Source organism: Lissotriton helveticus, chromosome 8 (genome assembly GCF_964261635.1).
Source record: "Lissotriton helveticus chromosome 8, aLisHel1.1, whole genome shotgun sequence".
NCBI lineage: Eukaryota > Metazoa > Chordata > Amphibia > Caudata > Salamandridae > Lissotriton > Lissotriton helveticus.
Genome location: NC_136069.1, coordinates 836,376,207 through 836,395,456, shown reverse-complemented (window position 1 = coordinate 836,395,456; position 19,250 = coordinate 836,376,207).

Sequence of the window (19,250 nt, the reverse complement as noted above, 5' to 3'; positions counted from 1 at the left end):
TTGATACATTGCATTTAAGGAATCGCAAAATTTGCAAATCCTTCAGTACAATCGCAAAATAAGGAATAGCAATTTTTGCTATTCCTTATTTTGCATCAAACTTGTTTGATACATACCATTGGTCTAATTAGCATTCGCAAAGGCCGAAATTCGCAGGATTTTGACCTTTGCGAATGCTAATTAGCTTGATACATATGGCCCCAAGTGAGGCCTGTCTTGCAACATGGTGCATCTTTTGCATCACTGCTGCATCGGTTTCATGTGGCACGTTTTTTTTACACCATGACACATCTGCCTAAATGCATCAATTTGTAATTTTGTCGCCTCATAGCAAATCTTTTGCACCGCCGCTGCATCAGAAAAGTGACGCACAGTGGCGCAAAAGAGGCATACACCTATCATAAATCTGTCCCTAGCATTTTAAATGATTAATTCAGGATGACGATAAGGTGTGGCCTATCCAGAGGTTTGTTTAAGGTGAGGCCTACTCAGGATTGCAGATTAAAGTTACGCTTGATGAAGAATACAGAGGAGATAATACATGTAAAGGCCTACCAATGAAGTAAGTAATGTCCACTTTATTGCGCCAGTCATCATAAATGTATCCCTAAGCTTCTTATCTTGTTACAGATGAACCGCCATATGTATCATCAAACTATTTTGCATTTCCTAAATAGCGAATTTTAAGGAATAAATAGCGATTCTTTACCATTCCTAATTTGCAATGAGCAAATTGCTAATTGCAAATTACCCATTCATTTCCATGGGCCAGGAGGCCCATAGGAATGAAGGTGCAATTTGCGATTAGCAATTAGCTCATCGCAAATTAGGAATTTTTCCAAGGGTGCAGGGGTGTCTCAAGAACACCCTGCTGCAGCCCCTGAAAAAGAAATTTGGGGGCATATGGTGCACATACATGCCCTAAGGGCATGTATGGGCGTCATATGGCACCTTTTGTTTTTTGGAAAAAAAGCTTTTTGAAAAGAATTCGCAAATTACCACCAACTAGAAGTTGGTGGTAATTTGCAAATCCTTAATGGCATTTTTTGCATATTTTTTGTTTGATACATTGCATTTAAGGAATCGCAAAATTTGCAAATCCTTCAGTGCAATCGCAAAATAAGGAATAGCAAATTTTGCTATTCCTTATTTTGCATCAAACTTGTTTGATACATACCATTTGTCTAATTAGCATTCGCAAAGGCCGAAATTCACTGAATTTTGGCCTTTGCGAATGCTAATTAGCTTGATACATATGGCCCCAAGTGAGGCCTGTCTTGCAACATGGTGCATCTTTTGCATCACTGCTGCATCGGTTTCATGTGGCACGGTTTTTTTACACCATGACACATCTGCCTAAATGCATCAATTTGTAATTTTGTCGCATCATAGCAAATCTTTTGCACCGCCGCTGCATCAGAAAAGTGACGCACAGTGGCGCAAAAGAGGCATACACCTATCATAAATCTGTCCCTAGCATTTTAAATGATTAATTCAGGATGACGATAAGGTGTGGCCTATCCAGAGGTTTGTTTAAGGTGAGGCCTACTCAGGATTGCAGATCAAAGTTACACTTGATGAACAATACAGAGGAGGTAATACATGTAAAGGCCTACCAATGAAGTAAGTTATGTCCACTTCATTGCGCCAGTCATCATAAATCTATCCCTATGCTTCTTATCTTGTTAGAGATGAACTGCCATATGTATCATCAAACTATTTTGCATTTCCTAAATAGCGAATTTTAAGGAATAAATAGCGATTCTTTACCATTCCTAATTTGCAATGAACAAATTGCTAATTGCAAATTACTCATTCATTTCCATGGGCCAGGAGGCCCATAGGAATGAAGGTGCAATTTGCGATTAGCAATTAGCTCATCGCAAATTAGGAATTTTTCCAAAGGTGCAGGGGTGTCTCAAGAACACCCTGCTGCACCCCTGAAAAAGAAATTTGGGGGCATATGGCACACATAAATTTTAACAACATTTCTTTACCTCAAAAACGATTTTCAAGTCATAATTTGAAAACACTGCCCACGGGGAAATGACTTAAAATGTCCTTAAGACACATGAAAGTGTTTTTTTAAAGCCTTTGCAAGTTTTTGGGTCACTTTTAACATGGCTATGTAACTCAAACAGTCAAAATCTAAATTTACCATGCACAGGTGGGACCATATTTACAAGGAATGTGCCCCACGGGGAAAGGTCTTTTAATGTAATATGGGAAAAATTACATCAGAGACACTGAAATGCCTTATAAAGAAGCATACACCATTATATCCTTGTCATAAATTTACAAACCATTCCTTTTCCCCAAAAACGATTTTCAAATCATAATTTGAAAACACTGCACATGGGGAAATGACTTAAAATGTCCTTAAGACACATGAAAGCGTTTTTTGATTGCCTTTCCAGCATGGTTGGGTCACTTTTAACATGGCTATGTAACACAAACATTCAAAATCTAAATTTGCCATGCACAGGTGGGAGCATATTTACAAGGAATGTGCCCCACGGAGAAAGGTCTTTTAATGTAGTATGGGAAAAATGACATCAGAGACACTGAAATGCCTTATAAAGAAGCATACACCATTATGTCCTTGTCATAAATTTAAAAACCATTCCTTTTCCCCAAAAACGATTTTCAAATCATAATTTCAAAACACTGCACATGGAGAAATGACTTAAAATGTCCTTAAGACACATAAAAGCGTTTTTTGATTGCCTTTGCAGCATGTTTGTGTCATTTTTAACATGGCTATGTAACGCAAACATTCAAAATCTAAATTTACCATGCACAGGTGGGAGCATATTTACAAGCAATTTGCTCCACAGAGAAAGGTATTACATTAAAAAGGGAAAAATAACATCAGAGACACTCAATTGCCTTATAATGAAGCATACACCATTATGTCCTTGTCATAAATATTATAACCATTCATTTTCCTCAAAAACGAATTTCAAGTCATAATTTGAAAAGACTCCACAGCTCCTATGCACAATAACACCCTGTCAGTACTAATACTTCACATTTTCTCCAATTACATTTTCTCAAAGAAACAAAATCTATTTGTAAAACACTTGAGACAAAGCAACATTTGAAGAACACAACTTTCTTCATAATTTTCTCCTTAAAGCACACTATTCTCTATCTAAATTAAAGAAATCTTTTCTCACCTTAGCAAATACTTTGAGTTTCAAAACAGTCTCAGAAACACACCAATTTGTCTTCAGCAGAGCAAAAGGTATGCACTCCAGAGTCTGCAGCTATCAAAAGCACAGAAATGCTGTAATTCTTCACACATATCTCTCATGTCACCCAATCAAAACTCTTCCCTCACTTTTTTTCAAATCAAAACCCTTCCCCCCTCTGCCCTTTCTGCCTTTTTTGCATAGCAACCACCTCCTTGAAGGCCTCTGGTGTTTGCAAGTTCACACAACAATGTTGCAATTGAACTCTGAACTCTCAATGCACCTCATATCCAGTGCATTCTTTCATTTAATGATTTTTTCTTGACCACTCAAAATACATCTTTCAAAGAACTCATCCATGCACCCTAACTTTCTGTTTTCAGCAATCAAAATCCACCAATCACTGTTACTGCTTCATTAACACAGAAACTCCACAGTTTTTTTCATTTTAAACTCTTATTTTTTCAACTACCATTTCATTGCCACACTTCATCTGACTGCAGGAGAACCTTCTCTCACCATGTTTTCTGTCTGGATTGTTGGACATAGTTACATCTATTGGGCTCAGAGGTATGCTGAGAACAGGAATTTACCTAACCTCAATTTACAAGATGTGGAAATTAAGTGGTTTGCCACAGAGGATTAAAATGTCACCAATTGATACCATTGGTGAAAACCTTTATGCATTTGCCAAAACCTGACCTGTTAATTGTGCACTGTGGAGGTAATGATTTGGGCACTTTGACTGGGGTAGGTCTGGAAATGCTTTTAAAGGACACCTTTGAGCAATTGATGGCACTTTTTCCTCAGACTGCCTTGGTATATTCAAATATATGCCAAAGACAGAAATGGAGGTGGTCAAACCAATTTTGTCCACAAATTGAGAAGTCGAGGAAGCATGTAAACAAATCTGTTTCAGCTTACATGAGAGACCATGGAATGGGCTCCCTGTACAACAATAACTTGCGTTACTACATGCAAGATATCTACAGAGGAGATGGAGTTCACTTCTCAGATGAGGGCAACAGAATTTTCATTCTGAATTTAAGACTGTGCATTGGTGCCTACTTATAAGTACCTAAATGTACCATAAACCCAAAAGCTCTTCTCAGAGCTACCCTACATCTGATCACTCACAATTATTATTTTACTCTAACATTTTTCACTAATTTTCAACAAAGTACGCTCCCTGGGGCGCTACCCGGTACGCGAACCGGGAGCTAACCTCGCTAAATTTTAAAAAAAATGTTTTTTTTCGCACATATGGGCCTCCTCAGCCACCCTCAGAAAACCTAGGGGGTCAAGACAAGTCTACCGTGCCCCCTTCTACCCATTCTGAACATTATTTGCCCTCCCTCACAGACGGGGTTTCGGGCAAATAATAGCACAGAAACTACACTCTTAGCGGTGACAGACAGTATTAGGACCAAGGTAGATCAAGGTAGTACAGTTGCTCTGATACTCCTTGATTTTTCAGCGGCTTTTGATACCGTACCCCACCATCAATTATTGAATACTCTGGCAGAGAAAGGAATTCAAGATAAATCACTTGGATGGTTAACATCGTTCCTAGCGGATCGAACCCAATCAGTTCGCCTGGGTGACTATACATCTCCTCCGCGACCTATAAAATACGGAGTTCCTCAGGGGGCGTCGTTGAGCCCAACTCTGTTCAACGTGTTCGTCTCCTCATTGGCAACCATCGGCAAAAAATGGGGTGTCGAAATGTGTTCCTATGCGGATGACACCCAGCTGATGGTCACCATTGATGAAAATGATGATTCTAAAACTAGACTGACAAACTGCCTGACCGAACTGGCATCATGGATGCAGGACCATTGTCTTAGACTTAATGCTGACAAATCCGAAATTCTATTGTTTGGCAGATGCACACAGGTCTGGGACAACAGTTGGTGGCCGAGCGATTTGGGCTTGCCTCCTAACCCGACTACAAAAGCTAAAAACTTAGGAATAACACTGGATAAGGACTTATCCATGAAATCCCATGTCTCCATAGTTTGCGGCAGAGGCTTTGGCCTTTTGAAGATGCTCAGACGATTATTTCCCTGGGTTCCGACAGATTGCAGGAGAACACTAGTCCAATCACTATTGCTGAGTAGGTTGGACTATGGTAATTCACTGTTTGTGGGAATGGCAGATTACCTATTTTCCAAATTGCAGTTGGTTCAGAACGCCGCTGCCAAAGCCATCTGTAATAAAAGAAAATATGACTCAGCCAAAAAATGTATGCGTGAGCTCCACTGGCTCCCAATGCGACAACGAGCCATTTTTAAACTGTTGTGTATTTCACACAAAGTACTCCACGATACAGGCCCCATCATCCTACATGATATGATCAGATTTCATAAACCCTCTAGAAACCTACGATCTATGACGTCCGGAAGAGCATCCATCACCCGAGCTCGGACTGTCAGGATGGGAGAGAGGGCTTTCTCTCACATTGCCGCAACAAAATGGAACGAGTTACCCCACAAACTCAGAACAACTGACTGCTTCCTTTCTTTTAGGAAACAACTAAAAACATTCCTTTTCCCCAGCCCAGATCAATAATTTCTAAAGTGTTGCCGTTAAATCACTTGTAATTCTTCTTTAGCGCCGTGATGTCCTTTTAGGATGAATGTTAGCGCCTTACAAATAAAATAAATACAAATACAAATCTTGTATCTTAATTCGACCGAAACACAAAATGGTGGACTCCCGTAACGCTTAAGGTTCGCGAACCGGGGCGCTCGCCAGTTCGCGTACCGGGTCGCTCCCTGGGAAGCGCACCATCAAAAAAGGTGGGAAAGTAGTTTACAGAAAATCGACTGGAGACAATTTCACTAAATATAGATTAGCTCATACTACATACCAATGCCTACCATTTTCACAAATTTGATTGAAATTCCATTTAACCATTTAGCCTGTAGACCTCTCTAAATACCCTGAGGTAAATTACTTCACAAAACACATCTGAAGTGTTGGAATTGACAACCAATTAAAATGTTACTTTCATTTTCTACTTTTTTTACCTGACATTTGATTGGCTATGTACCTGAATATATATAAAGGAAGAGAGAGAAACACAGCCATTTTGACTACTACTTCCTGAACTACATTGCAAGATAATTTTCACTCACAACTTAAACTTGTTTTTAGAAGGTGAGATATTATTTTATAAATTTGAAAACATTTTCAGATAGTTATATACTATCCCTCTGTAAGAGTTAGACATTGAGAAAGGCTTCTTTATTATAATTATGGATTGATTTAGGTTTCTGTGGTATAATTATGAATTTACTTAGGCTTCTTCACAGGCACTTTTTAATAGTACTACTTCACGCCTGAAACCATACAGTGCCCATAGATTACTTCTCTGTTATAAACTCACAAGTACCTGTCTGAACTTAAACCCAACAGTGCCCTATCTCTACTGATATATTTATTTTTTATGCAAATTACAGCAATAAAATGGAAGGTGAGCAGAATGTTTCCTTCGAAATTGTTCTGGAGAACAACACAGAAAAAGATATTGAGGACAATGATGACTCAGATTTCATGGATGAATCACGGGACCATGAATTAGTTCAATGTGTAGAATCTGTGGATCATTTACTTCATTATGATGACGGTCAAATGTGGGAACTTATGTTCACTCAACAAGAGGACATATCGGACAGTCAAATGTTAGACGTTCTATTAAATTTTGAAAAACAATCCGAAAAATAAAATTGTATGTAATATAAAAAAATTGTTTGAGTCTTTAATCATTTTTATATGTAATTCATAAACTAGTTAAATGTTAGAAATGTTATTACATTTTCAAACACAATCACAATAATAAATAATTGCTTAAAAAATAAAAAAATAAAAAAATAATCAACAAAACCAACAATCAATTAACATATAGTATTTGAAAAGTCTATCATTCTTTTTTCCTTATAGTACGCTGCCCAGAACGCTTCCCGGTTCGCGAACCGGGCGCTACCCACAAAAGAAAAAAAAAATTTTTTGCCCCGCGGGGCGCTTTTAAAGCCTCCACATTAAACCTAGGGGGTCAGGGAGGATCTACTATGCCCATTATGGTCATTTGCCCCTTTGTTTTGGCCTCCTCTTGTCTCTCAATCCTACCGAGAGACAAGATGGCGGCCGCTCCGGACTGTTTAGAATGTTGACAGACACCGGAGAAGCAATCAGCTTCGCTACGCGAAGTTCCGTTACGCGTAAAGTCCGCGAACCGGAGCGCTGCCCGGTCCGCTGTTACAGATATATATCTTTTTTTGAACGTTAATTTCTCAAAATCCACTGAAGCACATATATTGAGACCTAGCAAAGGCACATAGGGCTACCAGTCCCTACAATTTTGCCAAGTTTTGTGGAAATCCATTCAGCCGTTCGGGCTAAAAGTGAGGCCAACCGCCCTATGGAAAACTCAATGTTAAAAACACGTTTTGGGACCCCCCTTTTTTCTCGGCCCCCCCTTGATGAACCCCCCCAAATTTCCAGGGGCTGCTCAGAAACAAAATGTTCCATTTTCCAGAAAATTTCAGCCAATTCCGTCCACAAACGCCAAAGTTATTAGACATAGAATTTTCAAAAATCCCATAGGGAAAAAATCCTAACTATATATACCTACTGGCGACCGCAGGAGACAATTTCACCAAATATAGATTAGCTCATAGTACATACCAATGCCTACCATTTTCACAAATTTGATTGAAATTCCATTTAACCATTTAGCCTGTAGACCTCTCTAAATACCCTGAGGTAAATTACTTCACAAAACACATCTGAAGTGTTGGAATTGACAACCAATTAAAATGTTACTTTCATTTTCTACTTTTTTTACCTGACATTTGATTGGCTATGTACCTGAATATATATAAAGGAAGAGAGAGAAACACAGCCATTTTGACTACTACTTCCTGAACTACATTGCAAGATAATTTTCACTCACAACTTAAACTTGTTTTTAGAAGGTGAGATATTATTTTATAAATTTGAAAACATTTTCAGATAGTTATATACTATCCCTCTGTAAGAGTTAGACATTGAGAAAGGCTTCTTTATTATAATTATGGATTGATTTAGGTTTCTGTGGTATAATTATGAATTTACTTAGGCTTCTTCACAGGCACTTTTTAATAGTACTACTTCACGCCTGAAACCATACAGTGCCCATAGATTACTTCTCTGTTATAAACTCACAAGTACCTGTCTGAACTTAAACCCAACAGTGCCCTATCTCTACTGATATATTTATTTTTTATGCAAATTACAGCAATAAAATGGAAGGTGAGCAGAATGTTTCCTTCGAAATTGTTCTGGAGAACAACACAGAAAAAGATATTGAGGACAATGATGACTCAGATTTCATGGATGAATCACGGGACCATGAATTAGTTCAATGTGTAGAATCTGTGGATCATTTACTTCATTATGATGACGGTCAAATGTGGGAACTTATGTTCACTCAACAAGAGGACATATCGGACAGTCAAATGTTAGACGTTCTATTAAATTTTGAAAAACAATCCGAAAAATAAAATTGTATGTAATATTAAAAAAATTTTGAGTCTTTAATCATTTTTATATGTAATTCATAAACTAGTTAAATGTTAGAAATGTTATTACATTTTCAAACACAATCACAATAATAAATAATTGCTTAAAAAATAAAAAAATAATCAACAAAACCAACAATCAATTAACATATAGTATTTGAAAAGTCTATCATTCTTTTTTCCTTATAGCACGCTGCCCAGAACGCTTCCCGGTTCGCGAACCGGGCGCTACCCACAAAAGAAAAAAAACTTTTTTTGCCCCGCGGGGCGCTTTTAAAGCCTCCACATTAAACCTAGGGGGTCAGGGAGGATCTACTATGCCCATTATGGTCATTTGCCCCTTTGTTTTGGCCTCCTCTTGTCTCTCAATCCTACCGAGAGACAAGATGGCGGCCGCTCCGGACTGTTTAGAATGTTGACAGACACCGGAGAAGCAATCAGCTTCGCTACGCGAAGTTCCGTTACGCGTAAAGTCCGCGAACCGGAGCGCTGCCCGGTCCGCTGTTACAGATATATATCTTTTTTTGAACGTTAATTTCTCAAAATCCACTGAAGCACATATATTGAGACCTAGCAAAGGCACATAGGGCTACCAGTCCCTACAATTTTGCCAAGTTTTGTGGAAATCCATTCAGCCGTTCGGGCTAAAAGTGAGGCCAACCGCCCTATGGAAAACTCAATGTTAAAAACACGTTTTGGGACCCCCCTTTTTTCTCGGCCCCCCCTTGATGAACCCCCCCCAAATTTCCAGGGGCTGCTCAGAAACAAAATGTTCCATTTTCCAGAAAATTTCAGCCAATTCCGTCCACAAACGCCAAAGTTATTAGACATAGAATTTTCAAAAATCCCATAGGGAAAAAATCCTAACTATATATACCTACTGGCGACCGCAGGAGACAATTTCACCAAATATAGATTAGCTCATACTACATACCAATGCCTACCATTTTCACAAATTTGATTGAAATTCCATTTAACCATTTAGCCTGTAGACCTCTCTAAATACCCTGAGGTAAATTACTTCACAAAACACATCTGAAGTGTTGGAATTGACAACCAATTAAAATGTTACTTTCATTTTCTACTTTTTTTACCTGACATTTGATTGGCTATGTACCTGAATATATATAAAGGAAGAGAAAGAAACACAGCCATTTTGACTACTACTTCCTGAACTACATTGCAAGATAATTTTCACTCACAACTTAAACTTGTTTTTAGAAGGTGAGATATTATTTTATAAATTTGAAAACATTTTCAGATAGTTATATACTATCCCTCTGTAAGAGTTAGACATTGAGAAAGGCTTCTTTATTATAATTATGGATTGATTTAGGTTTCTGTGGTATAATTATGAATTTACTTAGGCTTCTTCACAGGCACTTTTTAATAGTACTACTTCACGCCTGAAACCATACAGTGCCCATAGATTACTTCTCTGTTATAAACTCACAAGTACCTGTCTGAACTTAAACCCAACAGTGCCCTATCTCTACTGATATATTTATTTTTTATGCAAATTACAGCAATAAAATGGAAGGTGAGCAGAATGTTTCCTTCGAAATTGTTCTGGAGAACAACACAGAAAAAGATATTGAGGACAATGATGACTCAGATTTCATGGATGAATCACGGGACCATGAATTAGTTCAATGTGTAGAATCTGTGGATCATTTACTTCATTATGATGACGGTCAAATGTGGGAACTTATGTTCACTCAACAAGAGGACATATCGGACAGTCAAATGTTAGACGTTCTATTAAATTTTGAAAAACAATCCGAAAAATAAAATTGTATGTAATATTAAAAAATTGTTTGAGTCTTTAATCATTTTTATATGTAATTCATAAACTAGTTAAATGTTAGAAATGTTATTACATTTTCAAACACAATCACAATAATAAATAATTGCTTAAAAAATAAAAAAATAAAAAAATAATCAACAAAACCAACAATCAATTAACATATAGTATTTGAAAAGTCTATCATTCTTTTTTCCTTATAGTACGCTGCCCAGAACGCTTCCCGGTTCGCGAACCGGGCGCTACCCACAAAAAAAAAATTTTTTTTTTTGCCCCGCGGGGCGCTTTTAAAGCCTCCACATTAAACCTAGGGGGTCAGGGAGGATCTACTATGCCCATTATGGTCATTTGCCCCTTTGTTTTGGCCTCCTCTTGTCTCTCAATCCTACCGAGAGACAAGATGGCGGCCGCTCCGGACTGTTTAGAATGTTGACAGACACCGGAGAGCCAATCAGCTTCGCTACGCGAAGTTCCGTTACGCGTAAAGTCCGCGAACCGGAGCGCTGCCCGGTCCGCTGTTACAGATATATATCTTTTTTTGAACGTTAATTTCTCAAAATCCACTGAAGCACATATATTGAGACCTAGCAAAGGCACATCGGGCTACCAGTCCCTACAATTTTGCCAAGTTTTGTGGAAATCCATTCAGCCGTTCGGGCTAAAAGTGAGGCCAACCGCCCTATGGAAAACTCAATGTTAAAAACACGTTTTGGGACCCCCCTTTTTTCTCGGCCCCCCCTTGATGAACCCCCCCCAAATTTCCAGGGGCTGCTCAGAAACAAAATGTTCCATTTTCCAGAAAATTTCAGCCAATTCCGTCCACAAACGCCAAAGTTATTAGACATAGAATTTTCAAAAATCCCATAGGGAAAAAATCCTAACTATATATACCTACTGGCGACCGCCAGTAGGTAATATATATATATATATATATATATATATATATATATATATATATATATATATATATATATATATATATATATATATATATATATATATATATATATATATATCACTGAAAAAACCATAGGTTTCACACCAGTTATAGTTAGGAATTAGCATTTAAAAAACCTATTAAATTCACTGAAAAAACCATAGGTTTGACACCAGTTATAGTTAGCTGGAAATTTTACTGACATAAAACCATTGAAATTCCCACGTTATAGTTAGTTGGACTCACTATAACTTGCGCGCCTGCAATGCACTGCTGATGACGTCACATATTACATCACTCATGACAGGGTCAGTGACATCACTCATGACATCACTGATGACACCATCCAGTGAATGTGTGTCTTTCTGAAAAATAAATATGTTTTATATATGTATATGTAAAGGTCGATGGAAGAATAAATGTTTAAATAAGTGTCTTAATGGATGTTTTTTAAAAAAAAAATTGATTGGTTAACTGGCTTATTAAGTGTATCTTAGTGAATACATATATTAGCGAGTATTGTTTAAATATTTAAATGTTTGTATCAGTGTTTCACTTTGTGTATAAGTGGCTGCATGGGTTGGTGAGTAGCTACATGTGTGTGTATATGGGTTATTAGATGTTTTTTTAGTATCAGTATGAGTGTCTGTATGGTTTGGTGGGGGTGTTACTTAGCACATAGATGCATCAATGACTGACTCACTGTTTGTATGTGTTTTGAAGACAGCATATGTGCAGGACTGTATGGGTGGATGAGTGTGTATATGTGTGTGTTAGAGAGTGAATGACTGTCTCACTAGTGTCTTTATCAGTAACTACATATGTTTTAATCTAGTATATGTGAGTATTTTATTTTTATTTTTTTATTGAGAGTTCATACCAGTAAATTACAAATTCACAAATACATACATACATACATAGAAATATACCATCAATAAAAAGGATAATAGACAGGTTAAATAGCTACACTACCAATGAGTCATTCATTTTACACTCTTGCTGCCCTCCAGGCAGCTACTGGGGCCCAAAGTCGCATACCCATTTCCCTTATCTTTGCTCCCTTTAATTCATATAGTGCTTCCTCAATATTATGGATACCCAACATTCTACACATCCACATTTGAAACGTAGGTGCTTCTATATCCTTCCAAGCTGCACTAATTAAAATCCTAAGGATTGCTACAGAGATAAAAACTAAAGCTTCGGCCTCAGTGCACATATTTAGTTTTACATCGCATCCAGTTATTATCAGTGTTGGGGATAGATTAATTTTGACATCAAGCAGCCCCTCTAAAAACCGCTCTATTTCAGTTTTAATGCTTTTTAGTTTTTCGCAGCCATAGAACATGTGTATGATATCAGCTGGGCCATTTCCACATCTGGGACAATTGCTATCTGCCGCTTTCCCACAAGAGAATAATTTTTCCGGCGTATAGTATAGATTGAATAAAGTTTTATAGTGTTGGGCCCTAAGATTCGAGGAACGCAGAAATCTTTTATCCATAGCTAGAGCCTTATCAAGATCTACTTCCGGATCCCCCAATTTTTTTGGACCAGGCAGCTTCCATTTTACCCAAATCATCCATTGATGCTTCACTAAATATTTTATATATATCCCTAATTCTATGACCCCCCGACTTCAGATACTCGAATAATTCATATCTCCTTGTCAAAGTGATACGTGGCCTAATTGATTTAATTCTGTTGACAAGCTGTAAGTATTTAAACTCTTGATAACCTTGTATTGAATAATGTTGCGTAAGTTCTTCAAGTGTTCTACATTGATCTCTAATCATTATTTGCCCCAACTCTACAATACCCTGACTCTCCCAGTGACGCCACGATCCATCCCTACTAAGGTTTGGAAAAAGTGTTGAATTCCAGAGTGGTGTGCTATGATGAAAAGTGGGTATATCTAGTTTTTTTTTAACAGTTTTCCACATATACCGTACATCTTCAAGCGTCCTATACACACATTTCTTGTAATAACTCCTCTGGGTTCTCCTCAATAAGACCCCTGCTGCTTCACTTCCCAATAATAACTGAAAAATTGATGGTATCACCGCCTGCCTGAGGGTTGGGCCCCCTGGATGGAATAGGATTGCCATACCTGTTAGGAGACATGCGAAATGATAGCTCTTTATATCTGGCAATCCCAGCCCTCCTCTTTCTTGTGGTAGTGACATATATCTGTTTGATCGCCTTGTTTTGCCATATTGCCACAGGAACTTCATGAATATAGCCTCGATCTTCTTAATAATCTTCTCATCAATTTTGAATGGGATTGACCTTAATTTATAAAGAACCTTGGGAAACATTGTCATTTTTATAACGTTAGCCCTCCCAATTAACGACAGCTGTAGTGAGTCCATTCTTTTTAATTCTGTTTCCATCGAATGCAAGAGCGGTGTATAATTATGATTAATTATTTTACCCGGTTCTGCATTTATTATTATACCCAAGTAAACTACAGAGTCCACATATCTAACATCCAACTTGGCTATTTTTTTAGAGCATAGTACTTGTGTTTTGTCCACATTTAATCGGTAACCCGACACATCTCCAAACCGACCGGTTATATTAACTACTTCCCTCATAGCTGACTCTGGGTCTTTGGTGATAACTGCTAAATCATCCGCATATGCGAGAAGTTTGGTCTGATACCCATTAGTGAGTACTGGTTTAATGGCCACACTGTTCATTATTTGTGTAATTAAGGGGTCTATATAAAGCGCAAAAAGGATTGGTGAACATGGACAGCCCTGTCTCGTACCCCTTGTTATGTTGATCTTACCCGATCTTTCACCCATTAATTGGATTCTTGCCATAGGTGATGAATACATAGCCTGAATGGCTTGGCAGAATCTTGGACCAAACCCCCTTGCCTCCAGGACCTTCCAAAGAAAGCCCCATCTGACGCGATCAAATGCCTTCTCCGCATCGAGGAGGATCATTGCGACCCCCTCCCCCCTAGCAGCGCCGATGTCAAATAGGGTGATAGCTCTCCTAATGTGGTCGGTAGTACCCCTTCCTGGGATAAACCCATGCTGCCAGGGGGAAACCAAGGACGCAATGATCCTCCCCATGCGTGCGGCCATCATTTTTGCATATAACTTGTTATCGCTGTTAATCAAAGATATTGGTCTGTAGGAACCAGGGTTAGTCTTTGGTTTTCCTTTTTTGTGAAAGATCGCTATGTTGATTTCTTGCCAGGACTCGGGTATTATGCCTGTATTCATGACGCCTTTGAATAAATCTAAAAGCATCGGTGTTGTTTCCTCCTTTAAGCTTTTATACAACTCTAGCGGTATAGCATCCGGGCCCGCAGCCTTTCCGCTTGCCAGATCCTGCAGGGCTTCCAATAACTCCGACATAGTGATATCTTGTTCCAAAGATTCGATGTGGGCCTGTTTTAGCTTGCTACCCATGTCTAGCCAACTTATATTAGGAACCTCTACACCTGCCTCCTCCTGATATAATTCTTGAAAAAATTTCCTAAAAGCCTCCACAATTTCACCTGATTTGTCATATGTTTGGCCCTGATATTCAATTTGTGTCACTATGTTCTTAGTGGCCACCTGCCTGATTCGTAGTGCAAGTGCTCTGCCTGCTTGCTCCCCAGTTTCGTAGAGGCGTGATCTATGTGACTGATAATTTGCTGCCGCCTTTATAGCTAGTTGTTTCTGGATCTCTGCTTTTAGGGAGTTTACTCTATGTAGACTCTCGACAGATTGAACCCCTAAAATTATATCTTGTCTGTGTTGTATCTCTGCCTCACTCAACTTTCCCATCAATGCTTCCCTTTCCCTGTTAATCTTTTTCCATACCCGAGTAGTATAACTTATGGTCTCTCCTCTTAGTCCTGCCTTGAAGCTGTCCCAAACCACTCCCCTTGATGCACTGTACCTATTGGCATCAAAAAAGGCCTGGGACCATATTTTCATATGTTTAATATAATCCATATCTGCTAATAATTTTTTATCAAATGTCCAAGGCCTAGGAACCTTATATGGTTTATTGATGTCCATGATTAAGACTAGGGGATTGTGATCTGACAAAATTTTAGGAAGCTTGTTTATTTGGACACTCTTCAACTGGGTGGTCGAGATCATGAAATAATCCAGTTTCGAGTATTTATTGAAGGGATGCGAAAAATAAGTAAACCCTGGGTCACCCATCACTAGATTTCCCCACACATCCACTAAACCGTGTGAATGCATCATTGATGTTATCGCTCTAAACACACTCGGCTTCCTACCTGTGTATGGACTACCATCCGAGAAATTAGCTGAGATGTTAAAATCCCCACATAATACTATGGGGGTATGCCAGTCAGTTAGTTCATTTTCGATGCGACTAAAGACCTCAGACTCATCTGTGTTAGACCCATATACCGAGCAGATAGTAATACCTAAATTCATTTCACATATGGCCCATCTGCCTAGTGAATCTGCCTTACACCTTTTGGCCCCCCCTAGCCCAACTTTGCCAATTATGGCCACCCCTCTTATCATGGAGGTCTGGGATGTGCATGACAGCAGTTCAAAACCTTTAAAGTTTAACCAGTGTTTTTTCTTCCAGGGTAAGTGGGTCTCTTGTAGACATATTATGTCTAGGCTCACCATATTTAGATATTGTTCAAACTTCCCCCTCTTTTTCCAATCATTTAATCCTCCTATATTAAGAGATCCAATCCTTAACTTAGGCATACCTGGTTTTTAAATATTGCCAGTTCATCAACCTATCCAAGTAGCTAGTACATACATGATGGGAACATATCCTTAGTTTCAAATTGACTCTTATATTTATGATCACATTACCAGTACGAACTCTCTTCAATTTTTTGATTTCTCCCCCCTCACCCGCCACCCACACCCCCCTCACCCCCCCCTGCCCCACCCCCTGACCCCCCTCCTGTTTTAATCTAGTATATGTGAGTATTGATGTATATAAGTGAGTATATGTGACAGTGAGAGATTGAAAGAGTTCTTGTTTAAATAAGTATGTGTTTCTATAAGTGATTGTTTAAGAGAGTAAGTATGTGTAAGTTTCCTTAGAAGTAAGGTGGTAGTGTGTGTATAGCTGTATATGCAAATAAATGGATGTTCAATAATTTATTTGCATGTGTGATTATGTGTGTGAGTAACTTTTGGATGACTGTCGGTGTGTAACAGGATGTATAGGTGTTTCACTACATATGATGAGTGAATATATGTATGAGTGACTATATAGAACTGTTGGTGAATGAGTGGATGTGTATATACATGGTGGTATTACTGAATTGGTTGTTGTAACTGGTATGGGTATCTCTATTTTTTTTGAACATTTTAGTTTCTGTTTTTGAATATGTGTTTCAAGGGTTACATTACACTGAAAGGAAGTCTGTCACTCTGTCACAAGGATGGTGTCATCAGTGATGTCATGAGTGATGTCACTGACCATGTCATGTAATATGTGACGTCATCAGCAGTGCATTGCAGGCGCGCAAGTTATAGTGAGTCCAACTAACTATAACGTGGGAATTTCAATGGTTTTATGTCAGTAAAAGTTCCAGCTAACTATAACTGGTGTCAAAACTATGGTTTTTTCAGTGAATTTAATGGGTTTTTTAAATGCTAATTCCTAACTATAACTGGTGTGAAACCTATGGTTTTTCAGTGAATTTCATAGGTTTTTTAAATGCTAATTCCTAACTATATAAGGGCTGAAACCTATGTTTTTTTCAGTGAATTTCAAAGGTGTTTTTAATGCTAATTCCTAACTATATAAGACCTGAAAGCCCACCAGGATTCTCCAGTATGCGCCAGGGGACTGCATTGCAGAGAGGTGTAATGAAGCCACGCCCCTTTTTACACCTCTCTGCAACGCAGCCCCCGTGCATGTTTGAAGAGGGGGAACTAATTCCCCTTGCATACTAGGGGTCCCTGGGGGCCAACTAGCCCACCTGAAACCTCCAGTATACGCCAGGGAGCTGCATTGCACAGAGGTGTAATGAGGCTATGCCCCTTTTTACACCTCTCTGCAACGAAGGCCACTGGCGCGTTTGCAGAGGGGGGACTAATTCCCCTTGCATACTGGGGGTCCCTGGGTCATATCTGCCCAAACACCGATATTCCGAACGATTGAAAATTACTTTTCTTGAGAAACATTTGGATTTGGATTATCATGTCCTATACTTTGGAATTTTTGAAAGACTGACTTTGAGGATGCTATAAATTACTCAAGTCTGCCCGAATTGTGTGGGTAAAATTGATACCTAGTCTCGTCTAACATTTGGAAGAAATATCTAGTTATATGACAACAGGATACCGACATAACTTGAAGGAAATAAGAACGCCCTGAAGAAGTTCTGTTGTACAGAACGAAACGTTTCGGCTGGCTGTGGTACATAAACTGAAGGAAAATAAAAGCATTTGAATATACACCAAGATTCAGCGCTTCAATAAGGACTCTAAGTGATATGATTTGATTGGTTTATTGTGCAAGTGGTGCTGTGCCAAACTTTGGAATATTCTCCACTACTCTCTACTACTTACTCTCTCCTACTCCACTACTCTCAAATACTCACTCTCTACTACTCATTCTCTACTACTCTACTACTCTCTACTACTCTCTCTATACTACTCACTCCCTACTACTCACTATCTACTACTCTCTACTACTCACTCTCTACTACTCTCTCTACTACTCACTCTTTACTACTCACTCTCTACTACTCTCTACTACTCACTCTCTACTTTTCACTCTCTACTACTCTCTACTACTCACTCTCTACTACTCTCTCTCTACTACTCACTCTCTACTACTCACTCTACTACTCACTCTCTACTACTCTCTACTATTCTCTCTCTCACTCTCTACTACTCTCTACTACTCACTCTCTACTACTCACTCTCTACTACTCTCTACTACTCACTCTTTACTACTCTCTACTACTCACTCTCTACTGCTCTCTACTACTCACTCTACTACTTACTCTCTACTACTCACTCTCTACTACTCACTCTCTACTACTCTCTACTACTCACTCTACTATTCACTCTACTACTCTCTACTACTCACTCTCTGCTACTCTCTACTGCTCTCTACTACTCTCTACTACTCACTCTCTACTCTCTATTACTCACTCTCTACTCTCTACCTCTCTACCTCTCTCTACTTCTCTCTCTACTAGTCTCTACCTCTCTACCGCTACCTCTCTACCTCTACCTCTCTACCTCTACACCTCTACCTCTCTACCTCTCTCTACACGCACACATATACACATATATATATATGCATATATATGCATATGCATTTATATATATGCATGTGTATGTATATATATATATATATATATATATATATACATACATATATAAACATATATAATCTGTATATCTATATAAATACAAATATAAATGCATGCATACATATACATATATGCATACAGATGCATGTTATTTACATGAAAGTTTAAAAAACACTAATAAAAGCAAAGCTAAAAAGCCACCTCATTACAAACAGAATGGCTTTAACTTAAACGAGGGCGAGATCTATTGCATTTTCAATGCTTGTTTACTTTGGTTCCATCAAGAAGGCATTCAGATGTGTCACACATTTGCCATAAATTCTGAATGTTAGCACTCTAGTTGCTCATTAGATCACTGTAGTAAAGCTACTGCTCACCAGGGAAGTCTGCTGCTGGTATTCAAAGTGCATGTTTCAGTCTGCATGTCAGAATTTCTTTAATGAAATAGAAGAGGATTTGA